A 16,721-nucleotide genomic window follows, 5' to 3' on the forward strand; every position below is an offset into this window, starting at 1 on the left:
TGAAGTCAATATATTGTAAATCCCCAAAATATGTAAGAATCTTCTTAGTTATATAATTATAACTGTAATATTCATGGTAATCTAGAGCAATTTAAGAAAATGTATATGTGTCCTTATCTTTTTATATTTATATCAAGGAAATTTTGTTTGAAAATATACCCTACAATGTTGTGAATTTGTTGCTGTTTAGTCGCTAAGTTGTGTCTGACACTTTTGTGAGCCCACGGACTGTAGCCCATTAGACTCCTCTGTTACGGGATTTCCCAGGCAGCAATACTGGAGTGGGTTGCCATTTCCTCCTCCAGGGGATCTTCCCGCCCCAAGAATCGAGCCTGGGTTTCCTGCTCGGCAGGCAGATTCTTTACCAGTGAACACCTGGGTAGCCAATGTTGTGAATAGGGTAAAATTAATCAGACAACAGATGTAGACTTTTCTGTCTGTCACTATCTTACATCTCGGAACAAATCATTTAAACTTTCTGAGCCTCATTGTTTTTATTGGCACCACTAGGAGATAGCTATTATCCTTGTTATCAGTTGTGAAAATTAAGTGTAAATGGTTTAAGTCACTTTTCAAGGATGCAAAACCAAGAAATAACAAAGCAAACCCTTAGACTTAGGTTTGTAGCCTCAAAACTCCTGACTTGACTTACTAGGACACACTTACTTTTATTAAAATAAGGTTTTAGCAAAGATTAAAAGTCAATGTGTCCTAGTAAGTCAAGTCAGAGATTTTGAGGCTACTATGACACAGTGACTTTTATTAAAATAAGGTTTTTTAATCTTTGCCTTATACTTGAGGTAGACTGAGACAAAGAGGTTCGAGTGCTTACCCAAGATTATATGGTCAGGAAATGTCAAAGCTGAGACTTGTACACAGAGCTACTAATTCTGATTCTAGTTCTTTCTTCTGGACCAAGCAACCTTCCAAAATGAATGCCTCATGAAGTTCAGCAGGAGTAAAAAGGAAAAGACTCTAGAAATAATACCTGGTGTGTGGATATGGGTGGGTGTGTATAGTGCATATATGTACCATATATAACATAAAGATAAATGTATTTATGGTTTTCAGTAGACTTTTTTTTTCAGATTGTAATATATGTTCATGCTGCATATTATGCACACTATTTTGCGTCTTACTTTTTTCCCTCTTATAAATCCTGACATATGAGTCCAGTTTTGGAGAGAAGGTAAAAATGCAACATGTGGTTTTTCTCCAGGTGATTACCCTCTAACACTGTTTATGGAGTAATCTTTTATTTCTCCATAGATTTGAAGCAAATATTAAGGTCTAGAATTTTTTTAACAGTATTTTATAAACTGTTTAAAGAGCAATCTGCCCTCTGTTAACCAAATTACTAAGCACATATCACAGGCATACTGTAATAGTTTCTAAGCCCTTGAGTTACCTTAGAAGCAGTAAGGTACTGATTTGACTATATTCAGTTGTTGAGTTAAATGTTTATTTTAGTGCAGTTTCCATAAGCAAGATTTAGGTAATGATTCGGGGTAAAGAGAAAGGGTAGTCAGCAAAGGGAAGAGCTGTCTATGAAAAATCTTGAATGCTACAGTTTTGAATGTCACAGTGGTACACTTATGGTCATTTCTTTGGAAGAATTAACCATTAAAGTAAATATTATAGCTGCTATTTGGTATCCATGGCAAATAAATGGAGAAACAATGGAAACAGTGACAGGCTTTATTTTCTTGGGCTCCAAAAACACTGCAGGTGGTGACTGCAGCCATGAAAGTAAAAGACATTTGCTCTTTGGAAGAAAAGCTATGACCTAGACAGCATATTAAAAAGCAGAGACATTACTTTGCCAACAAAGGTCTGACTAGTCAAAGCTATGGTTTTTCCAGTATTCATGTATGGATGTGAGAGTTGGACTATAAAGAAAGCTGAGCACTGAAGAATTGATGCTTATGAACTGTGGTGTTGAAGAAGACTCTTGAGAGTCCCTTGGACTGCAAGGAGATCCAACCAGTCCATCCTAAAGGAAATCAGTCCTGAATATTCATTGGAAGGACTGATGCTGAAGCTGAAACTCCAATACTTCGGCCACCTGATGCAAAGAATTGACTCATTCGAAAAGACCCTGATCCTAGGAAAGATTGAAGGCAGGAGGAGAAGTGGATGACAGAGGATGAGATGGTTGGTTGGCATCATCGACCTGATAGACATGAGTTTGAGCAAGCTCCAAGGAGTTGGTGATGGACAGGGAAGACTGGTGTGCTGCAATCCATGTGGTCGCCAAGAGTCAGACAGGACTTAGCGACTGAACTGAACTGAACTGATTTGGTATCACAGACTTATCTATATATGAATTATTTTAGAATTTCTAGAGCTGGTTAAGGAGTCTTAGATACACTTAAGATTGTACAGACACCCCTGGACGTGCAACAATTTTTATCTTGTATGTGCATTTTTCATTATCTACTTAATTCAAAAAATTTTACTGCTTTTCTGCATCTTCAGTCTCTATGGTTAAGAGAAAAACAAAGTATCCTTGGCAAAGTGCCTCATTGGAAATGAGACACTGCTACAAGACGTGATTCCTGCATGTACAGTCTCACTATCAAGTTAATATCCTTATAAATAAAAATGATCTGGTGAACTCTGGGACTTCACCCTGGTGATTCAGATAGTGCTGAGGACCTTATTCATGGCTATACTGGGCATGACATTGTTATTTACTGCTTAAAACATATGATAGGCTAAACTCCAGATATTTATGCTTTCATGCAAAGAGCATGGCCTTTGGAGACAGAAATCTCTAGCTCTTTCACTGCCTGTGTCATTGAACCTTGCCTTCCACACCTGTAACTCTGGAGCAGTGTTCATTTTTCAGGGGGAGGGGGTAAGATAAAATAATGAGATAAGAGTAGCACAGTGTTTTATACAAGGCTTAGTATATGTGAACTCCCTTCGTTTTCTCTTCTTTACTGGAAACTATTTTTATTCCATAATGCCAGCTGCTTTATATTACTTCAACAATTTGCTCCAATAACTCTTCCAGGATGTTATTATATTAAAGTGTCTTATCTTTGAGGTCATTGTTTGTGGGAAATAGTTTTTAAATATAAATTCCTTTTTCCTTAACGGTTAAGGTAACTAGAACACAACCTGAAATATTCAAAATATTTCAAGTAATGAATTTTATTTCAATCAATAAATTATTTTTTATAAAAAGCAACCTAGATTTACATAACATTGTACATTTTCAGTTATTAAATGATATTTATGATCATATTTCTCTGTTTTGCATGCTCTTTTTACTGTGTTACATGACTTTTAGTCATTATCCTTTGCAGATTTATCTTCTTTTGGTGGTTTTTCTTAAAATTCTTTTTCTGTTAGTGGCCTTGAAAGAGAAATGTAGGCTCATGACATTTCAAAAGCAATTCACTTGGGCTTGTTGGCATTAACTTGAGTGTTGATGTTGTTGCAAGAGTAGGACAAATATTCTTCAACCAAATAGCATGTACTGCCTCCGTTTATTGCACAAAGTGACCAACAGAATACTCAAAATATAATCTAATCTGATTTAATTGCAAACTCTTTATTTCCTGCTGATTGTAGGAAATAAATTTAGGTGTTAACTACTACAACAAAACATATATAAAATGAGATTATTTAAATTTATACCTTCCTACATCCAGCTTTATTTCTTGTTTCTTTTCTTTCATTTGTTTGTATCCTACAGCTGACCTTGAAACCAAGAAAAATTATGATTTAAGGAAGTAAATATAATATTTTTGGGTAATGGGATTCCATTCTTGAGTTCTGGAATTATACTTTAGGGACAAGAGGTAGTTCTGTGTGATTAAAAACCTGTCATTAATGCTGCAAGGGGAAGACTAGAGGCTGACACCAAAACACTTCAGTTAGCTTTAGCAGAAGAGAAATGGAGGAGCCATAGCACATTAAGGATGAATTCAGGAAGACCCGAGACCATGGAGAACTTGCCTGCTCTCTACGCTATTTTCCAAGGAGAGGTTGCTAAGTCACAGACTATGGAACCATTATCAAAGTTCCAGGCTCTTGGAAGCAAGGTCTGGCTTGAACTCACATGTCATCCTATTGCATGGATAAGCCCTCTGAGATAGTAGATGTTGGAGACAAAGCGTGGGTGAAGCTCATTGGCCGAGAGACAAGGAATGATAGGATAAAATTACCCTTCTCCATGAAGGTTGTCAGCTAAAGGGTTGGGAAGGACCTTGATCCCAGCGATGTTATCAATGAGCAAGAAGAGAGGCAGAGGCGATCCTTCCAGGATTACACTGGGCAGAGGATCACCCTTGAGGCTGTCCTGAACACTGCCTGCAAGAAGTGTGGTTGTAAAGGCTACTTTTCAAAGGATTGCTTCATGCAACCAGGTGGGACCAAGTACTCTCCTATGAGGAAGAGGAGAAGGAAAAGGCAAAGTCAGCAGAGTTTGAAAAGCCTGATCCTACGAGAAATTCTTCTAGAAAAAGAAAGGAGAAAAATAAACATAGAGACAGGAAGTCATCTGACTCTGACAGCTCAGACTCTGAGAGTGATACAGGCAAGAGGACAAGGCAGACATCAAAGGACAGCAAGTCAGCAAAGAAGAAGACAAAGAAGAAGAGACCCAAGGAGTGAGAGTGCAGAGTAGAGGGAGTGGTGGACAGAAGGAACCAGGAGCCTGTAGTTTGAAACCCTGGCTCCTAGAAAGATTCAGAAGTGAGAATATGGCCTCCCACACCCTTCTCTCCCAGGGGAGATCGCATCTCTCCTGCCACAGGCAGGTTTAGGAGTTAGGTATCAAAAGCATCTGCCTGAACGAATTGTTTCCTTATCACTCTTGGTCCCTTTGCAAGTGACCCCTGCAGTTCACCCATTCATTCACCCAATTTCATTCAGCAGGAGGTCTTATTTCCCTCACCAGCTGCCACTTCCAGAGCCGGATTCCTGTACAGGAGTCCAGGCTAGAACCGCAGGGACTGCTGTAGGGGCGAGTCTGGCTGTAGTTGGACAGAGTGATTGGCCTACCGACCCTGGCCTGATTGGTGGATGGTCTCTGCTGCATCCAGCTCAGGGGCGGAGGGAGACCGGCAGTATGAGAGAGAAGATGGTAAGAAGTGGCGCTCACTTTTTCCATCCCCCTAAGATGATTCTGCTATGTTAGAAGTGACAGCTGCTGGTCACAGCCAGGAAACCACTGTTTGCAGTGACTTAGCTTGTTTGTGACTTTCCATCAGACCACTGAACCAGGCATCTCAAGCCAAAATCATTGGTTTAGTTTGCATTTACTTCAGTGTGAGTCAACTGGTTCCATTTCAGGTTTCTGCTTAAATTCCTGGTACTAAAGGAAAAAAAAAAAAAGAAGAAGAAGAGAAAACTCTCATTATTTGGTCCATGTCAATAGATTTGACTGTTAATATCTCTCCTCTGTATAAGCTGTGCATGCAATTGTTGTTTCTGATGTTATCCCAGTCATATCTGACCAATATCCATAGTCTTTCTAATCTATAAAATGCTCAAATAGTAATCCTCTTATTCAATGTCTGCTCCCTTTTGTACATTTCAGTTACCCTAACTGCAAAATTTAATGTAATTGTTAGTAGACATCAGTGGGCATATTAGCAGTAGAATGATAGAACTGGGGTAAAGAAAAAGGGCTGGTGATCCAGAAAGTATATAAGCATCTTTATAAAGAACAGAGATATAGAAAGAAACCCTCTTGTCTTGTTGGAGGACCACTGAGACCAACAGAATGCCAATAAGAAACTTGGATTCCACTCATAAAGAGCATATGTACACTGGCACCCCAGGAAGGGTAGAGAGAGGTCACTGTCCAATCACACACCTTAGCCTGAGCCAAGCTAATGCTCAGGCCCTGCTTACTCCACATCACAGCGCGGCCCGGGATCTAGGGTAGCCATAATTGGGGCAGAGACTCAACAGTGAACCTCAGAGGTGATCCAGTTGTAGAACAAAGATTAGTTGGGGTGGCAGAGGGCACAGAGGATCCAGGCTACCTCACTGAAATCCTCAGCCCATATATGCACCTGCTGGTACATGCAGGGTCTGGGTGCTGAGCCCTGGGCTTCAGAAAACTGGGGTTGGCTGCACAGAAAGAACCTGAAGTGGTCCACAAGGGGTTGGATAGGGCGTGGCGGGGAGGTGTACATGGAGGAAGCACGGCCCCATCACAGAAGCAAAGTATCCTCACTAAGGCGTGCAAGGAGCACGTGCAGCCTCCCGTCTGGCGTGCTCACAGTCCAGCGGGCACGTACTGCCATTGAAACCCCACTATTAATGCACCAGCGAGGGAGAGCTAGACCCACCATAGCCGCCTCGTTATTGTCGCTGCCTCTGTGAGCTCTGCCAGCGAGCCGACAGGGCCTCCAGTGTCTGGGCTGGGTCCAGCCCCAGCATCTGTGGACTTTGCGGGAGTGTGCGTACAGAAGCGGGGCCAGGGTCCGGGTGGCTTCCAGTGCTCCCGCAGCAGGTCCAGGTACTGTTCTGGGTTCCTGACTTCTTCAACAGATCCGTGCTGGCAGCTTTGTGAACAGAGCGACCTGATGGACACCAGGGCAGATCGCCTGCATTTCAGCCGCGGAGCTGGGGCCAACGGCAGTGCTAACAATAGTGCCAACAGGAGTGTACTTGGTGAGGCGTGCAGATTGGAGCACTCCCAGCGTGGGAGTGCTCCAGTCCCACCCATCTCAGACTGCAGCTCAGAATGGATCTGACGGCTGTTACGCTAAAGCTAGGAGGCGGACCCGACCCCTGATACCACGGTGATAACCACAGAGCAGAGAAGAGACCTGCTCAGTATCCACTTCAGTCTAGCAACACCAGTCACACCTGCTATCAACGACGTAACAATCCGCACACATTGAGTAAAGACCGCAGTAGATAATCGTTTATCCTAAATCCAGGGAGTAGAAGAAATGTAAGTAAAATGAAGAAGCAGAGGAACCACTCCCAATTAAAAGATCAAGATAATTCCCCTGAAAGAACAAGCAATGGGAAGGGGAATTTGGGGGAGAAGGAATACGTGTATATGCATGGCTAAATCCCTTCATTGTATACTTGAAACTGCCAGAACATTGTTAATCGGCTATATCTTAATGCAAAATTAAAAATTTAAAGTTTGGAAAAAAAAAAGACAAATGAATCCTGACTCTTTTTAACTTTCAAAAAAAAAAAAAAATGAAACATACCTCTTCATTCTAATAGATACCAAGTTCAAAAAGGAAATAATGAAAATAAGGAAGGAATTAAGAAAGGCTATTGATAGAAGTGAAAGTTACTGCTAAATAAACTAGAAATTATAAAGAGGATCCAAGAAATGTTAGAAAACTCACTCACCAATTCAAAAGCTGAGCTAAAGGCAGTGAATAGCAGAATGAATCATGCAGAAAAGTCATCTAAAAGATAGAATAATGAAAATCACTCAATCAGGACAAGAGACAGAACACCAAATTAAAAAAAAAAAAAAAGGAAGCAGTATGTTACCTATGGGATAATGGAAAGCATGCCAATCTACACATAATAGGAATCCTGAAAGGAAAAGAAAGAGAAAAGGGGACTGAAAGTGTATTTGATGAAATTATGAGTAGAAACTTCCCAAAGCTAAAGAAGGAAGCAGATATCTAAGTACAGGAAGCATTCAGGGTCCCAACCAAGATATCTGATGCCAGAACCAGACCAAAAAACTACCAAAAACTCACAGTCCAAAATCTTTGATGAATATAGAAGCAAAAACTTCTCAACAAGATATTAGCAAACCAAAGCCAACAGTACATAAAAAAGATCATACATCATGACCAGTTTGGATTCATCCCAGGATCACAAGGATGGTTCAGCATAGGCAAATCAATCAATGTGATATACTACATCAACAAAAGAAAAGACAAAAACCACATGATCATCTCAAGAGAGGAAGGAAAAACATTTGATAAAATTCAACATCCATTCATGATGAAAGTGTAAGTCGCTCAGTCGTGCCCAACTCTTTGTGACCCCATGGACTATACAATCCATGAAATTCTCAAAGCCAGAATACTGGAGTGAGTAGCCTTTCCCTTCTCCAGGGGATCTTCCCAACCCAGAAATTGAATCAAGTCTCCTGCATTGCAGGTTTATTCTTTACCAGCTAAGCCGTTAGGGAAGCCATGATAAAAAAAAAAAAAAAAAAAAAAAAGCCACTTAATGGAATGGGAACAGTGACAGACTATTTTGGGGGGATCTAAAATCACTGCAGATAGTGACTGCAGCCATGAAATTAAAAGATGCTTGCTCCTTGGAAGAAAAGTTATGACCAACCTAGATATCATATTAGAAAGCAGAGACACTATTTTGCCAACAAAGGTCCATCTAGTCAAAGATATGGTTTTTTTATACATATCATGTATGGATGTGATAGGTGGGCTATAAAGAAAGTTGAGGGCTGAAGAATTGATGCTTTGGAAATGTGGTGTTGGAGAAGACTCTTGAGAGTCCCTTGGACTGCAAGGAGATCCAACCAGTCCATCCTAAAGGAAATCAGTCCTGAATATTGATTGAAAGGACTGATGTTGAAGCTGAAACTCTAATACTTTGGCCACCTGATGCGAAGAACTGACTCATTCAAAAATACCCTGATGCAGGGAAAGATTGAGGGTGGGAGGAGAAAGAGATGACAGAGGATGAGATGGTTGGATGACATCACCGACTCAATGGACATGAGTTTGAGTAAACTCCGGGAGTTGGTGATGGACAGGGAGGCCAGGCATGCTGCAGTCCATGGGGTCACAAAGTGTCGGACATTCTGGGGGAAATAATTACAGTATTTGTATTGTAAACTTGTTTTATATATTCTGAAAACATCAGAAAAGTTTGCTAGTAACATAGAATGTTTTAACTGGGGTTTGTTTTCTCATTTTAATTAGACAGTTTTCCTATTGTGTCATGAACAGTTTCATAACTTAAGACTTTTGTACCTGGTGCAAAGTCTCACATACTTTATGAGGCAGTGAACATAGAAATGGTAGTACCATTCATCACTTTATCCTCCTTAAGGCAAAGCTGGCATATGGTAATGTATCAATGGATTAGAATGGTCATAAAAATCTCAGAATTTAGTGAATGTGAGTATTAGAGCTGGGCAGAATTTCTTAGTTCAATGATTGTTCATCGCCTTGGAAAACTTATGAGTTAAATGAGCTTTGAGTCTATATTTTCCTCCTAAAACTTATGTTTCATGAAACTATTTCTGATACGGGTGAATACTAAAATGAATATTGGAAAATATCTGATGTAATTTTAACTGAAAGTGTAAAAAGGTTACATCTTAGAGATGCTCACTCATAGGGGCTACTTCATTACCTTCAAATAATTTATATTTAAATTTATTTAAAATCCCCTATTAGTAATTGCCAGTTAATAAATATTTCATGAATTACATCATGGGTGAAGAAATAAGAAACTGAAGTGTTTAGTCCATGTGTCATTGAAAACTTACTGTCATTGTTGAAACCTTCTCAGAATTAGACATAGAGTTTACGCAATTTTACTGATTATTCTTAATGTAGAAATTACTTCAGAAAGCTTTAGAAAGTTGGTTTCTAAGAAGGCTTCAGTGTTCTTAATTTATTTGCCAAAGAAAAATGACTTTAAGTCTCTAGTAAATATTTATTTAAAGTCAGTAAATCTTTCAGTACTAAGGGGATCCAATTCATCTTAGAACATCCTCTAGTCACTTTATTTTTATTTTTCCTTACTGTTATGCATGAAACTACTATTTCAGGAATACATGTATTAGTAGCCATTCGAAATAAATCATAGTCTGTTTACTTAAATATGAATGAATATTCCATCATCAAAAAGTGCTTTTGCTTTTTCCTACAAAAGATTGCCTAGAATCAAAATATGGAAATAGGATCAAAAAAAGCTATTCATAAATTGGAAACTTTAGGACAGTTTTCATAAACCAAATATCATTTTTATATTTATATTGTTTCAATGATATTTGCAATAAATACAATAATAATTAGATTACTCTCAGGTATTCATTTTTACTAGTTGTTCCATTTTATGTCACCTGCCATAGACTGGTGTTACACAGACAAAATATATTTTACTATCATATGATTAGGACTTAATAGATGACAATCTATCATGTCAGTTTTTTCCAGTGATAATTGAGTGACATTTTTTTAAATTTATTTTTAAATTTTTGGCTACTCTGGATCTTTGTTGCTATGCACTGGCTTTCTCTTATGGTGGTGAGTGGGGATACTCTGTTGTGGTGTGGAGGATTCTCGCTATGGTGGCCTCTCTTGTGTGTAGCATGGGTTCTACCTGTGTGGGTTTCAGTAGTTGCAGCAGCTTGGCTAAGTAGTTGCAATTTGTGGAATCTAGAGGTGTGGCACATGAGCTTAGTTGCTCCACATGCTGTGGAATCTTCCTGGGCCAGGGATCGAACCCATGTTCCCTGCATTGCAGGGCAGGTTCTTATCCACTCAACCACCAGGAAAGTCCTAAATGACTTATTTGGAAAATTAACTTACTAATTCTTCAAGAACTTATATTCAAAATAACCTAGCCCTTCCCATCCAAATCACTGTTCACATTTCAAGAGTGCAAATTTGACAGAAACAAAATCTTTCACCCCAAAATAGCAAAGCATGAGTAATAAAGTAATAATGAATTTTTATTTCAATTTGTCAATCATTTGTAGTGATTCTGTTAGTCCTTTTAATATTTTATTATCTATTAGTTCTAGATGTTTATGCATATGTATGCATATAGTTTCCTGATTTGGGAAAATACTTGGCAAGCCACACAATTAAAAGCCAAAGGAGGTCACAGATAGTACACATAATCCAACTAGCAACCTTTTGATTTATAGTGGATGCTCTTAACATTTTATCATTAGAATTTATAATTCAGTAGTCGGTGTCTATTCTTACCATATGTATTAGATGTGTATAAAGTGCTCTAATAAAAACGCTCAAACCTTCAGTGATTTAAAGCAGACAGATTATTTTTCTCCCATTTAACATTTTAGAGGAAATTTAATGATCCAGGGTGGATAGGTTCCTCTGGTCCACAAGGTGATCCAGGAGTCTAAATCTCTCCTAACTTCTTGTCTACTTGGGATACATGCTTAAAGCTGGCTTACAGAACCAATATATGTCTGGCTCATAGAAAGAATTAAATGGAAGAGGTTAGGGGCAAGCAGTTTCTTCTAAAAAATGTAATGTGAAAGTTGCATGCATGAATTCTGGTCTCATCTCACTATTAATATAATTTAGTTACATCATCAAAATTAGCATGTGAGAGATTGGAAAATGTAGTCTGTAGATAGATATGCATGTACTTTATTAAATTTAGGGGGCTCTCTGCCTTAAAAGAAGAAAACAGAAAAAAAGACAAGCTGAAAAATTGACTCTGCTGCTGGTAAGACTGAGAAACAGTGTTTTTAAGTAGGACGTATTGTTGCGAAAATTGACTTTTGAGAGTATTACCAGTGATGGTCCCCAGCTCCCCTTTGTTCTTTCCACCTCCTGTACCAGGATTAAGATTCTTAATTACTGAATTCTCTTCACTTCTGGACATTATCCAATTCAGACAGAGTTCCTCCCTCTTCTCTAATTTCTTTTTAATAGTCATTTAATATAAGTCCAGGCTTCCCAGGTGGTGCTAGTGGGGAAGAAACCACCTGTCAGCACAGAAGACTGAGACACGGGTTCAATCCCTGGGTCAGGAAGATCCCCTGGAGGAGTGTATCGCAACCCACTCCAGTATTCTGGCCTGGAGAATCCCGCAGACAGAGAAGCCTGGCAGGTTAGAGTCCATAGGGTCACAAAGAGTCGGACATGACTTAGGCGATTTAGTACACACGATGTAAGTAAAGGTAACTTATATTTTAAATATATGTGTATATTATATTGGGGCTTCCCCCGTGGCTCTGCCTCCAATGCAGGAGCCGCAGGAGACATAGGTTCAATCCCTGTGTCTGGAAGATTCTCTGTCAGAGGGTACTGGCAACCCACTCCAGGATTCTGGCCTGGAGAATCCCGTGGAGAGAGGAGTCTAGCGGGATACAGTCCAGAGTTGCAAAGAGTTGGACACAACAGAACTGACTTAGCACGGCATGGCATATATTATGTTATATCATATTATATCTTAATAAAAGTCGCTTAATAAAAGTCCACTTAATGTAAGTCCCTTAATATAAGGCTTAATATAAGAATCTGCCTGTCAATGCAGGAGAGCTGGGTTCAAACCCTGGCTCAATGGAGCTGAACAAGATTGAACAGGCACGCACACACGCACAGTGTAAGTACAAATTCTATAATAAACACAGACAACTTTGTCTGAGACACCCTGCCCTTCCGTGTTTGAATCCAGTCATGTTCCTGATGGTATTTTGCTGTTGAACTTTGGCAAGGGAGGACTGATATACAATTTACAGTCACTGCTATATCTCGCTCTATAAAACGTTGTGTGCAATGTTGTGAATTGAGTGAAGAAGTCACTGTCCTTGCCAAGTGTGCTAAGTCCCATGTGGGCAATATAATCAAGCAGGCTGTGCTGCGCGTGTCCGACTCTTGCGACCCCATAGACTGCAGCCTGCCAGGCTTCTCTGTCCATGGCATCCTCCAGCCAAGAATACTTGAGTGGGTGGCACTTTCCTTCTCCAGGGGATCTTCCCAACCCAGGAATCAAACCTGGGTCTCCTGCACTGCAGACAGACTCTTTATTGACTGAGCTAGGAGGGAAGCCCTAACGAAGCATGGATAGTGGGAATATATAAGCTTGAGGACAAGTAGAAGAATTCAAACAGTCCCTTCGGTAGAAAAGTGATGTCAGCTGATACTAGAAAGACAGATAGAGCTTGCATTGAAGAAGGGCAATCCAGATCCTGGACCAAATAAGCAGAGGTGTGAGAGTGAGAAAGTGGAAGAGCTTAACAGATTGTTATAGCAAGAGAGTAGGTTGACTGAGGATATCAGATGAAATGGCAAACACAAAATTTAGAGTGTAAATATAAAGTTAAGAAGTTTAGATCTCTATCTCCAGGCAGTAGGTACTATCGGAATACTGCACTGGGATTAAAACAAGTTGTATTATTTTGATGGAGAGTGGCAGATGAACACTTTAGGGAAAGAGAGAGAAAATTAGACTAACTGGAGTCTGGAAGAGAAGTTAAGCCCCACCTGAGAAGTCCTGTTTATTTATATCTCTCTAAATATGTATATCTATTTCTTTCTATCTACTTGTATCTCTATTTTAGTTTCTTTGTCCAATCATTCATTGCTGTTTTATAGGAACATGACTGACCTTTGTATATCAACTTTATATCCTCTGAACTTGTTCCACTCACCACTTGATTCTAGAAGATTGAAGTTGATTTAATGAGATTTTCCACTTAAATAATTATATGCTTTATGAATTGAGAGGAAATCACTTTAATCTTATTTCCATATCACTGCTATTTATGTACTGGAAGTTCTCCTTTATATCTCCCCAGGTCTTAAGAATAATCCATGCGTACACTTCTTTTACTGTTTCTGTTTAAACTCATATTCAGGGTGCCTCAAGAAACTAGTTACTCTATTCTGTATGACCACATTATTTTAATACAAATTCCTTTGAAAATGTAGTGCCCTGACTACATGCAGAACTCGTACCAACCATTTCAGAGTCAAATTGTACTCTGTGGTAGCAGAGCTGTAATAATAATAATGGATTATGTGAGCACATATAATTCTTATAATGACCCTATAGGTAAGTGTTTTTATTTCTAATTTGTAGACAAAGAGACTGAGGCTTGAAAAAAATAAACAAATGTGCCCAGAGTTTCTCAGACATATGTGTTACACCTGTTATGTGGACGCAGGGCTCTTGTTTCAAGTCCTTTGCCCTTAAACATTATTTTAGCTTAAACCAATAGTGTAATAATTGATATCCTATATTTTTCTGTATCAAAAGTTAAGTGTTTATGCAATAATTTTTGATAATAAAATCAGTGCTATAAGTAACAAATAAATAAAATGTTGCTTTTATTTCTGTACTACTTATTTATATATCTATACTTTTACACTTCATTCTTATGGATTTTGTTAGTTCTTCAACTTGAAGTTTAATAACAAGACAGAAGATAACTTATTTAATCTTTGCTTTTTATGAAATATTATCTGCTAATTGTCAGTTCCTACAAGTGTTTTTCAAATTCTAGCTTACAGGTATGTTTCAACTTTCCAGTAAGAGTTTAAATTTTGCACAATGAGATAAAACAATAAGTGAAATAGCATCTATATGGTAAAAGAAATACGATTTTGAAAAGGGAAATAAACACTATAAATAAGTACTTTTATGTTCTTAGGCTAGTTCATAGCTTCCAGAAATCAAAGACTATCTGAGAGCACAATTATTAATTAACCTAGATTCCCAGAGAGAGATTTACACAACGGTTTTCAGGGTTAAGTTTTTTTATGATTGCACATTGAACAGAAGTTTATTAAATACTGATAGGCTGGTGAGAGTGCAATAAAACTTTATGAGTAGCTCAATTTATAGCTGAGCAGTTTTCCCTGATCATTACTTTGGCAGCCTTACTCAACTCTGGTACAGCAGAGCAGAAAGAACAGACTATGAAATAAGGTAAGTTTAGCTATCATATTCTTTGTTACATTTGTTTTCAAGTAATTGTGTGTTCCTTTAATTCATGTTAGCAATATTTCTATCTTCAATTGTTTAAAATAGCAATGATAGCATATTTTCATTTTCCATATTAAATGTATAGCCCCTTGTACTATCAGGAAAAAACATTTCTAAAATTTTTTAAAGATAGAAGAATATTTTCTTTGTCCAGCTGTTCATTAAATTAAGTGTCAGACCCAAGTAGAATGATAGCAAGTTTAGTTGAATTGCTCTATATAGATGAAAATAAAGATAAAACATATTTTGAAATTTAGAGAAATACTGTAGGCATGATAAATATATATTTAAGAAAAATATATGCAGAATGGAATGCTACATTTATTAAACACTTAAATCTTTTCTAGCTAATTTTTTAAAGATCAGTCATAATTAGTGATCTTTAAAATTAATAATAAGTATTACTCATTTTGAAATAAATATACAGAGATAAGGCATCAGTATACAATTTATCCAAAAATATTTTGCTTAAAATTACTGCAATCCAAAATACAATTACTGTAATTACCACCTACAGCTTATGAACAACTTTAGTACTGATCATTTATAAGTACTCATATAAATAACTTAATTTTGGTGCATTTTTGTTCTGATTTATTATTTTGTTCTGATTTATTGCTATTGTAATTTTGGTACATTTTGTTCTGATTTATTTAAATAAAAGAGGGTTAGCTACATGACAATATGCATTTTTTTTTTTTTTTAGATTTCCTTTAACAAAAGAAAGGAAAAATCATTTTTACTGGCTTCTTGATCTCAAAATGAAATTAGTGTGAGAGTTAAACTTATTTCAAGTTAAACATTAAATGCATTTCTGTTGTTTCTCACATAACATTGAGCAACCAGGATTCATTTTCTAAACAGCCTTTTAGATCATGTTGCTTTATTTAAATTTAGCTTACATTCATTCAAGTTCTCTGAAGATTACTGATGCAGTAAACAGCTTACATATCTATAATGGGAAATCATAAGCTAAAATTGAATGCTAAATTTTAAACTTTCAATCATAAGATATATTTTTAAAATTGAGCTTATACTTGTTTGATGTTAGGATCTGAACTACTTTCATGATTCTTGCTATTGGGAATGTAACAATACAATGGAGGAAATTTACGTGTGTGAAAAATTGCAATAGATATAATATATACTGTAAAATGGGAAGAGAATAGATTTAACTCTGTTTCTAAAAGTAAGAAAACTTTCACAGATGACATAGTATTTGAACTGGGCATAAATTGGAACTAGAAGAGCAGGTGTGGAAGAATTGAAGAAAGATTAAACAGCATGTACTAAGACATGTCATCCAGAAAAAAATATTTCATTGTTGGAGATAAGGGTAAAATTCTGAAACTTTTCCGGAGGTAGAATCATCAAGACTTGTTGAGTGATTTATTGTGGTCGAAAGATATGGAAGAGAGAAAAAATGTTTTTAGATCCGGACGACTCAGTATATGAACTGACATAGATAGAGGAGAAAAGACGAGTATAAGAGGGCAAAAAGAAAAATTGATTTTAAAACCAGCAATTTATAAGAGCACTTACTGTGAAAATTCTCAATTTCTATCTAGGTATATTCCACTGAATTAAAACAAATAACAGCATAAAATATAGAAAAATCATGGAAGCTTAAAGACAAGGAAAGATAGATTATGATCAAAACTAAGTTAAACAAATAGGCTTTAAGATAATTACTAGAGAAGAGCTCTTCCCTACCTACATTTAGGCACCTCAGGATGGTAACTCAAATACATAATGTTATCTGAAATAAATACATTTTTGATTTGAGAGTCTGGTATATTTTGCTATTTGAGAGCGGAGCTTGGCGATCATGTAGTTTAAATGCTTTTTTTAAGCAACAACCCCTAAATATATAGCATATACATATTTGTGTGTGTATGTGTGTGTCCTGTATATATGTATTTTCTACAACATTTTATATTTGTATTCTTTTATATGTTTATATTTATTTGCCGCATATTTATATTTATATCCTTTTCCATAATATGCTTATAAGAAAGCAGTGCTGAAATTGCAAA

The 16,721-nt window shown here is 37.4% G+C and overlaps 1 pseudogene; it reads left to right on the forward strand.

Moving 5' to 3' along the window:
- Nucleotides 1-3,932: 3,932 nt before the first annotated feature.
- Nucleotides 3,933-4,626, forward strand: LOC136172971 (zinc finger CCHC domain-containing protein 17 pseudogene; annotated as a pseudogene).
- Nucleotides 4,627-16,721: the final 12,095 nt, after the last annotated feature.

The sequence above is a fragment of the Muntiacus reevesi genome, chromosome 8 (genome assembly GCF_963930625.1).
Source record: "Muntiacus reevesi chromosome 8, mMunRee1.1, whole genome shotgun sequence".
NCBI lineage: Eukaryota > Metazoa > Chordata > Mammalia > Artiodactyla > Cervidae > Muntiacus > Muntiacus reevesi.